This window comes from Vicugna pacos, chromosome 2, assembly GCF_048564905.1.
Source record: "Vicugna pacos chromosome 2, VicPac4, whole genome shotgun sequence".
Classification (NCBI taxonomy): Eukaryota; Metazoa; Chordata; class Mammalia; order Artiodactyla; family Camelidae; genus Vicugna; species Vicugna pacos.
Window position 1 is genome coordinate 67694167 of NC_132988.1, and position 10411 is coordinate 67704577.

Consider the following 10411-nt stretch of genomic DNA (forward strand, 5'->3'; position numbering starts at 1 on the left):
AGTATCCTAGGCTGCATCTTTTTTTCATTCAGGGCTTTGAATATATCTTGCCACTCCCTTCTGGCCTGTAGTGTTTGTGTAGAGAAATCAGCTGAGAGCCTTATGGGGGTTCCCTTGTAATTCACTCTTTGCTTTTCTCTTGCTGCCTTTAGAATCATTTCTTTATCCTTGACTCTGGCCATCTTGATTATGATATGTCTTGGTGTGGGTCTCTTTGGGTTCTTCCTGTTTGGGACCCTCTGAGCTTCCTGTACTTGGATATCTGATTCCTTCTTTAAGTTTGGGAAGTTTTCAGTCATGATTTCTTCAAAAACCTTTTCAATCCCCTTTGATCCTTCTGCCCCTTCTGGGACCCCTATTATGCAAAGATTGGGATGCTTTATATTATCCCATAGGTCCCTTATGCTATTATCATTATTTTTTATTAGCTTATCTTGTAGTTCTTCTGAATGGGTGCTTTCTGTTGCCCTGTCTTCTAGATCACTAATTCGTTCCTCTGCATTAACTAGTCGGCTTTGCTCAGCTATTAGATCATTCCTCATCTCTGTCAATGAGTTTACCCATTCTGCTTGGCTCTTCTTTATAGCTTCAATTTCATTTTTGACATATTTTATTTCTCTAAGCACTATCTCTTTTAATTCCTTCAGCAATTTGATCACTCCTTGATCTAGTAGGCTATCGATGTCTATTTCATTGATCTTTCTTTCAGGGGATTCCTCTTGTTCTTTTAATTGGGAAAGGTTTCTCTGCTTCTTCATCTTGCTCATATCTCTCTGGCACTGTGGTTTATGGAGTATCAGTTGTCTATTTTGGATCTTAAGGATTTTATCTATCTAATGCCTATTTAGGAATAGAACTTAGGAAAAAAAAGAAAGAAAAAAAGAAAAAACAAGAGAGAGAGAGAAAAAGATTTTTAAAAGAAGGGAGAAAGAGGGTTTGAAAACAGTGTATAATGAATAATAGAAGAGCGCGTTGAAGCAGAGTATTAATTGGGTGGAGACGTCCTTTTAAAACCTTTAAAAAAAAAGAAAAAAAAAGGGGTGGGGAGATGACTATATGTGTTTGAAGCCTGTGTCTAATCAATAACAGGACATCAAAACCCAAGAGAAACAGAAATGAATTAAGAAGTAAAAATTAAGAAAGTAACTGAAAATAGAACAGGTAAAAACAGATTTAAAACAAAACAAAAACAAAAAACAAAACCAAAAAAAAAAAAAGGGGGGGGGGTTGTCGGTGTTCTCCTGGAGTCTGTGTGCTTTAATGTGAAGTCCTTCTGTCTTCGTCCTGTTTTGGAAGCTCAGCTTGCTTTCAGAGGCCCTCCGTTGGCGCCCTCTTCTGTGCTGCTCCCAGCACCTGTTGGCAGGCAGATCGTGCCTCCTCCTAACACGGGGTCAGATGCAGCTCTCCTCTGCTGCGGGCGGGCAGGTCACTGCCCCTCTGGATGCCGCAGTCAGATGTTGCAGACTGGCCAGGCAGGAGGGCGGGTCGTGCCCCCTCCCAGCACCTCGGTCAGGGGCTGTGTTCCTGCCCGACAGGCGGGGGGCCGCTCTCCCCCTGCCTGCGCAGCCGGTAGCTCCGCTGCTCTGTGCGGCTGCGCGCTCCGCCCTGGTCGCGCTCCGCGGGTGGGCTCGGGGAAGACCGAGGGACAGCCTTGTCCCTGCTCCGAGCCAAGACTCAGCTCCTTGTTTGTCCCTGTGGAGCAAGTTCTCCTAGGGACCAGGATGGAAGGATCCTATCTGCCCTGGGCTGTAGGCCCGTCTCAGTCTGGCCTTTGAGGCTGCTAAGCCCTTCCGTGCGGATGCAGGTTTCACCCCCACCCCTGCCTGGGTGCTCAGCGCCGGAGGATATGGCGGCTGTGCCTGGGCCCCGCCTCTCTTCCCCTGAAAACTTTCCGTGGGTTTTCAGAGATGGGGGTATGCACCCTTCCCCCGAGAGCACATCAACCTTGCTGTCTTATGGAGGGCCCAGGCTGTTCTGTCCCGTACACCCACAGCCCCGGCGCCCAGTCCCTTGCAGTCCCCCGGAGCTGCCTCCGTGCAGCCGCCCCCGTCCTCCGCCCGGCTTGTGCAGCCTGGCCCTGCCCGCCGCTGCCGGCCCGCGTCTCAGGCTGGGTGTCGGGGGGACGCTCTGTGCCCGTTTAACTTAGTTCTGTCAGACAAGGGCTGCTCTGTACAGATCCGAGCCTTGGAGGCTCCCCGTCCGTCCCACTGGCCTCTCAGTTGGAGAGGGGAGACCCAGCGAGCAAGCGCCAGTCCTCCTTTGCCGCTCCCTCCCCGCGGGACCCGTCCTGCGCTGCTTTGCCTTTTGTTCTTTCTTTTTTCCTTTTCTCCTACCAGATTTTTGCGTCTTTATCTTTTGAAGAGGGAGATGTTCTGTCGGAGTTCCGCAGGTGCTCTGGTTGGCTGAGTGGGTCTGTAGATGTGGATCTTGGTGTATTTGTGGGAGAGGGTGACTTACAAGCGTCCTCCTTCTCCGCCATCTTGCCTCTTCTCTAGTAATTTTTTAAAAGCTTCAAGAGAGTAATTATAATGTAAGGCTGGGTGGATGCATATAAATTGGTATTTTTAACTCAGAGATCCCCATCTAGAAATTTCCTGACGATGAAACTTTGTCAGAGAGAAATGCTGGTATACATACAGGAGAGACTACAATGCCTGGAGAACAGAGGGTGTTGTCACCCAGAAAGAAGTGGGTGGTGCTTTGGTTGCAAAGCCCTTGGGCAAATGCCCAAAACTGGTGTCTCTCTTCAGCTTTCTTCTGTTTGCTTGCAGCGTTCTAAATGCTGGGCAGAGCCATTCACAGTAAAGTCTGAAGTTTTGAAAATCCCTGGGAATGAAATGGAAACATTAACAGTTTCTCATTTTCAAAGAGCAAAGAATTTTGTTTATAGATAAGAAGCAGTCATTTTTCAGTGGATTTGCAAATGCCTTCATTCTTATCTGGAAAAGGCTTCTTAGAAGTTGCTTGATCTTTTGTACTCTTTTAGCTAAATGAGTCAGTTGAAAGTTGATATGTGATTTATGTTGTGAGACACAGTGGATCAGCTGGTGGGTGACATGGTGACGCATGAGTTGGTAAAAGAATTTACCAGAGATAAAGTATGGGAATAGAAAAAGAGTTTATTAGGGATACTCTGCTATAGATAACAGAGGGCCACACAGGTGAGGGGGTGGAGGTGACTGTGTGAGCACAGGTGTGAAGAACAAGGGAAAGTTTCAACAGTTACACTCCTGTAGATGACGGTGGCCCACACAGGTGAGAGGGGCCTGTGTGAGCGCCCAGGGCTGGTGGGTGGTGTTTTATAAGGCAGGATCACAAGGTGCCTGATCAGCTTGTGCACAAGTCTCTAATTGCTTGTAGGTGAGGTAAAAGATTTAGGGTTCTGTAAAGGGCAATGGGATTCATGACTCTGATAAGGTGGGCTGAAACCAGTAGCCAACCTGAGCTATTGTAAGATTAGGCATTACCTGGTGCTGTTAGTCTGTTATGGGCAACATGCCCAGTAAAGAATGTCTGAGAGCCCAGAAATGGGGGTCATAGGGCTTTGAAGGACATCAGTTGGCCGAACAATTTAGATATATTTTCTGCTGCCATTGGAGCTAATGCTGTTGACTCATTTTGTTGCTGAACACAATTTTATGTGCCTAATGTACACTGAGTACAAATAAATGGAAACATCAGAGTTTGGATCAGAGAAAGGTTTATTGCAAGGGCCATGCAAAGAAAACGGGTAGCCCATGCTCAAAAGACATAAACTCTCCTATGGTTTTGGGGGAAAGGTATTTATAGGCAAAATTTAAAGTGAGGGCTGCAGGGTGTGTGACTTTCTTCTGCTTGGTTGGTGGTGAGGCAACAGGGTGATATTCCAGGAATCTGAATCATCAGCTTTCTGGCTGCAAACAGTGTGGGGTCTCAGCATGTAGTAGTTACCATCCTACACCTGGGCAGGGGCCTTAGTTGAGGTAGAAGAACTCAAAGATACATTGTTATGTATATTCCTTGAGGAGGAACTAGAACCCTGCTTTATTGCTTCACTACTGTTTCTTGACTATTCCTCTTTTATTTCTTCATTTCCCTGATGAGCAACTGTTTGAATCTGCCCTTTGGAACTCTGGGTAGGTCTAGGAGGCTGAAGCCTTTTTCTTACAAACAAGAAGAAAGGGAGATCGGGAGGCAGAGAGGGTGGGGGGGGGCACTGGAAAGTCTTTTGTACCCTGGAGGGTCCCACAGGGTTCTACCTGGTTTCAGTTTCTAAGAAAACACTGTAAAACCATCAGGTGAGGAACCACTAGTTATTACTACTAAGTTGAGCAAGTTTTAAAACTAGTGTTCACTGAAATAAATGCTCAGCCTAAAAGTTGGGAGTTATGTTTTATTTGGCAGGAGGACTGGAACTGGGATGATAGCCTCTCAGATCACTCTGAGGAACTGCTCCGAACAGGTAGGGGAGGAGCTAGGATATATAGGAGCTTTACAACAAAGACCAGGTAGTTGGAACAATAAAGATTACTTGTTATCTAAAGAAAACCAGGCATCTCAAGTTAAAGAATTTAGTGCTTTTCCATGTATGGGAGGAAGCAAACATTTGGGCTCAGTGAATTCATTCCTTTGACAAGCACCTAGCTATCTAGGGCCAGTGTCCTGTCCTTTCTTATTCTGAGTCCCCTCAGGGTGCACCACTGTGAGTGGCTGCGGAGGCTGGGCTGCAGGCTTATCTTCAGTGGGGGGTGGTGGCAGCCGCTGATGACTTGATGGTTTCAGCATTCTTTGTTTACTGATAGGGTTTGTAGTATTTTTTGTTCACAATATGTAACAGTATATCTTTGAGATCTTCTGTAGGAACTAAGGCCCCCACCAAGCTGGATGATGGTAACTTTAGGCTGAGTACCAGAGTCCTGGAACACTGTTACCTCACCATCAACCAGTCAGAAGAAAGTCATATACCCTGCAGGTCTTCCCCACAAATTTTGCCTATAAAAATCTTCCCCATAGGAGAGTTCAGGTCTGTTGAGCATGAGACGCTCATTCTCTGTGCATGGCTCTGCGATAAACCTTTCTCTGCTTCAAACTCTGACGTTTGGTTTGTTTGGCCTCCCTGTGGGTCAGGCACATGAACTTGGGTTGAGCAACAGATTCTTCTGCTATAATGATACATATAGTTTTACTATGTGCTGGACATTGTTCTTGGTTCTTTAGATACATTAACTCAAACTTCAAAGTAACAGAGTTACTTTGGAAGGTTCTATTATTATCCCCATTGAGTAAATAATGTTAATTCTTCAAAGGTCATGCACCCAGTAAATAGCTGGTTTGGAACCCAGGCAATTTGGATTAAAAACCTATGCTCTTAGACACTATGCTAACTATTTCACTGGGTTATAACTGTCTCTTTACATGTCTAGGTCATTGTGATACTGTGATTTATTATAAAAAATATATATTTGGTCTTCATCCCCATTCCTGGTACAGAGCCTTTAAAACCCTAGGAATTTCCTAAATTCCTAGAACCAAAAAATATGTCTTTTGTTATGTTAATGGTGACTTCTGGAAAGCCCCTAGATCACCTAAGGGTGAGGTCTGGTTGGCTGGGGAGCAAACCACGTGGTTAGAGGGCTGGATCTTTTAGTCCCACCTCTGACTCCAGGGAGGTGAGAGGGGCTAGAGGCTGAGTTCCATCATCCAAGGCCAGTGATTTAACTATTCACACCTATGTAATAAAGCCTTCATAAAAACCCAAAAGGAAGGAGTTCAGAGAGCTTTCTGTTTAGTTGCTGAACAAAACACTTCCACATGCCATTGTGCCAGGTCCCAAACTGCGCGGAGACAGAAGCTACTTGGCTCAGCACCTTGCCCTATGTATCTCTTCTTCTAGCTGTTGATTTATATTTTAAAAAATATCATTTTTAATAAACTGGCAATCTAGTGAGTAAACTCATTTGCTGAGTTCTGTGAGCTGTTCTAGCAAATCAGTTGAACCCAAGGAGGTGATCATGGGAACCTCTGCTTTATAGTCAGTTGGTCAGAACCACAGGTGACAGCTGGGACTTGCGATTGGCTTCTCAAGTGGAGGACCGTCCCATGGGACTAAGCTTTTAACCTGTGGAATTTAATGTTATCTCTGGGTAGATAGTGTCAGAATTGAATTGAATTCTAGGACATCCAGTTGGTGACAGAAAATTACTTGGTAGTGTAGGGGAAAAACCCACACAGTGGATTTGGGCAAAGAATAATAGTCCCCCTTAAGAACTGACTGTTCACTCCTTGAGGATAGGTGTTGTGACTTAGTCATCTTTCTATCTTTATGGCTGAGTACAGTGTAAGAGCCAAACAGATTTTGTTGAAATAAATTGCAAACTCTTTAAAGACTAGAATCTTTATTCTTTTCACATGCATGGTATGCAGTGTATTTTGAATGCTCTGCACACTAGGAATGTAAATAAACATAGATAAAGGAATGGATTTATCTCCTTATGAATAGGGTAAATTTTAAAGAGAGGATAGCAAGTGCTGCAAAATAGTAAATATAAATGGAATTTATTTCTAGACAGAAACTGCTAAAGATTAAAAAGTTAAATGTGACTCCCTTTCAAAAACTTGATCCTTCTTTCTCCTTAAACTCTCCAATAATTCACTTCTCTTAAAACCAGGTATCCATCATCTTATGCACTAACTAAACTTTTTCCTTGAAGTTCTTAACCACTCATGTCTTAGATGAGCAATTCTGAGCCTTTTATCCTCCTTGGCACAGAAGACGTTCCTTCAGGTAAGAAAACTTCAGGTAACACATAATTCCCATCCATAGGATTCACTAAAAGGCCCTTTCCCTTCACAAAATTCTCTCAGGTCACTTACATGATTCCCCAGCTCCTCCTCTCATTCCATTCCCAGGCAGGGGAATCACTACTAAGACTACTTCCTACCTTCCCCTTTCTTGTTGCTGGTTTTTATTCTGTTTTGAAGAGCTAATTATTTATTTCCATTTTTCTGTTTGCCAACTGAAAGAAAAACACACAACCTAAAAGTTGAGAATTATGTTTTATTTGGAGACTTTACTGAGGACTATAGCCTGGGAAGGTAGCCTCTCAGATAGCTCTGAGGAGACTGCTCGAAAGAGGTTAAGGGAGGACCCAGGAGAAAAAGGAGTTTTTGCTGGAAAAAAAAAATGTAGTCAAACATCAAATGATGACTGCTGATCACAAAAAAATAAATAAATAAAAGAAACTTCCTCAAGTTAATGATGTTAGTGCTTTTCTGTGTATGGGAAGATAAGGGTCAGGCGCCTTGAAATGATTCCTTTGGTATGCATCTTAACCATCTAGGGCTACTACCCTGTTCTTCTGCATCCTGAATTCCCCTCAGGGTGCACATTGCTGGTGGCTGAGTGGCTGAGGCTCGATGGAGGGCAGCATTCTTTCTTTACCAGAATGGCTGGCAACATTCTTTGTCTACATATCTATTTCTTCACTAGTGATCCTATCTATGCTTAGAACATACTTTGCTATATTCCAAGGAATCCAAGAGTCCCCTTTAAAATGGCCCCTTTTCTTTCCAACATTGCAACAATAAAATTCAGACTGTACAAGGATTATTTATTAACCCTATATACAGATTTGTTTAATGTGCTTACATAAGTTTTTCTATATTGTATCTTTGAATATGAAAGATATCTGCCATCTGTATTTGCCATCTCAAAATTTTAGTGACTTGAGAAAGTCACAATTCAAAGTTGGTCCAGCAGCTCTGTTCAGCAGCTCCCTTCTAAGTGTTGACTCAGGGAAGCTCCACTTTCTAAAAATCCTTTGCTTACAATCATGGGACAATGGAGAGAGTGCACAAAAAATTGTGAAGGACGTTTAAGGAGCCAGATCCAGAAGTGGCAAAAATAGCTTCTGTCCACATTCTATTTATCAATCTATCAACCTAAACAAATACAGGAAACAGTAATCAAGTAAAAAGTATTTATTTGGGATCAAAGGATGGCAGTTCCAGGCACTCAGTTACTCAGACTCAGGAAGTAACCCAAAGAGTGTCCCTAGAGAGTAAAAGTCAGGAGCTTTTAAAGGCAAAGAAGAGAGATTTGCATTACAAAGAATTTGGGGGGTATGTATATATATATATATACATTGTATATATATATATATATATATATATATATACTTTTTTTTTAGTTGACATATAATCAGGTTTCAATGTTGTATCAATTTCTGGTGTACAGCATAATGCTTCAGTCATACAGGAACATGCATATATTTGTTTTCATATTCTTTTTACCACAAGTTGCTATAAGATATTGAATATAATTCCCTGTGTATACAGTATAAACTTGTTTATCTATTTTATATATATTAGTTAGTAAGGCAGAAGCTAGTCTTGGCTGAACACGACTGAGTGCTTAGGCTGTCCCTAGAGAGAAGGAAACGTCTATTATTGTCTATTATTGCAGGTATTCTTGCAGAGTCCTTGGAATATTTGTGGTTTGGCCAGGTCAAAAGTTCGTGGCTCTAGCCAGTGAGGACATGGGTAGGTCCACCTCCTTAATGGCCCCCAAGCTCCATTTTAAAACTCCTTGACATAAGTGACTCCATTTTGTTTCATATTTCTCAAGTCAAATGGCTGTGATCTATTTGATCTTACTACAAGAGACACTGAACTATGAAGCATTCCCATAGTCCCAAGAGGAGGAAACAAGATTAGTGAGCATCTAGTCAGTCTCTGCCATTGTCCTCCTTTCTAGCCACTCATTGTCCCTTTATCTATCCTCCCACACGTGAAAGATACTCACTCCCATCACTAACCCAAAACCTTTCATCACTAATTGCATCAACTCAAAATCCAGGCTCTTTTTTTTTTTTTCTTTCTATCAATTGGCCAATTTTCTCCTGGGCTCATCTCTTTTTTTTAACTATACACTGTCAAATGAGCCACTAGTCCCAAAAAACACTGCTAACATTTGGTTTTCGAAATTCTTCCTATAGAGCGAAAGTCCCATCAACACATGTCTGCCTTGCAAGGAAAAGCAGGTAACAAATTCACCAAAAAATTTGCCACCATATAACATAGTTATCTAGCAACTATTTCTTCACAATCTGTAGCCAACAGCTGATGCAGTGCCACATATTTTAGATTTTCATTATGGCAGTACCTCACCTCTGTTACCAATTTCAATTAATAGGAGTAAAAATCACTAGCTGCTTTAACTATAAACCCTCAAATCAGAGGGATTAATACAACAAAAATTTGTCTCCAGTTCATGATGTGGCCCAGGCAGCTCTCCCAGGTGACTCTACTCTGAGTGATGACTCAGAGATTTGGATTCCTTCCATAGTAAATCAGTCTTACATTTCGCTTCCAGCCACTCAGACAGAAAGTATGAACAAAATTGAGGAGGCATTTTAGTAGCTAGCTCTGAAGGTGGCGAACATTGCCTTCACCCATTGTTATAAACCAGTCATATGGTCCCAAATGAATGACAAAAGAGACTGTCAAATATACGTTTCCTGTGTGCTTTGTGAAATGAAAAAGTAATGTTCAGCCTGTAGCCAATCTCCGCCAGGCTCTGCAAGGGAGAAAGAGCCCCAGACTTAGAATCAGAGTGGTTATATGTAAATCCTGGCTCTCAGTTCTTAATAAATGTTTGATCTTAGTTAAGTAAAGTGGTATCTCTTAATCTTTGTTTTCTGATACATAAACAGTATTCCTAAAAATCTATCATTATAAGGTTATAGAGACATGAAATTCAATTCTATATTTTATTGGTCAGAATTATTAAGGCAAGTACAACAGAAGTCAACTCTAATTTAGATAGAAAAGTAATTTATTACAAGAATTTTATATAGCTAAGAGAATTGCCAGCAAAGCTAGGGAACCACATTCTGAAAAAAGGAAAGTACAAAAGATAGCAGGCAGCATCCAGGACCAGAATTGAAACCATGGATCTAGAGTCACGAAGGTGTTACTGAATTCACTCAAGAATCCAGTACCGAGAGACATGTTTTGTGTAAAAAGAAAGATAACTTTATTGAGGAAGCTGGAGATCCTGGGGATAAGGTGGACTTACATCACAAAAAACCAATTCCCCACTCCCTGGGTTTTACTGAGAGATTATATAGGGAAAAGAGAAAAGGGCTATGTGCTAGGGTGGGGGTTAATCTTCTATTTTCAGAGACGATTGTCTCCATCACGCCATTCCAAGTAGCCATCATGTATTGCTTGCAGTTGCAACATGACCTGAGCCATAAATCTCTGGTCAGCTAGTTTTTCTGGTTCCAACTGGTCTGGGGTCTATGTGCCTGTGGGCAGCACACAGTTAACTTCTTCCATCTGGTGAGGGTTTCAGTATCTGCAAAACAGCTCAAAGGATTTGGCTCAGAATGTTATCTACATCCCTTGAGGAGGAAGTAAAGGTCCTTGA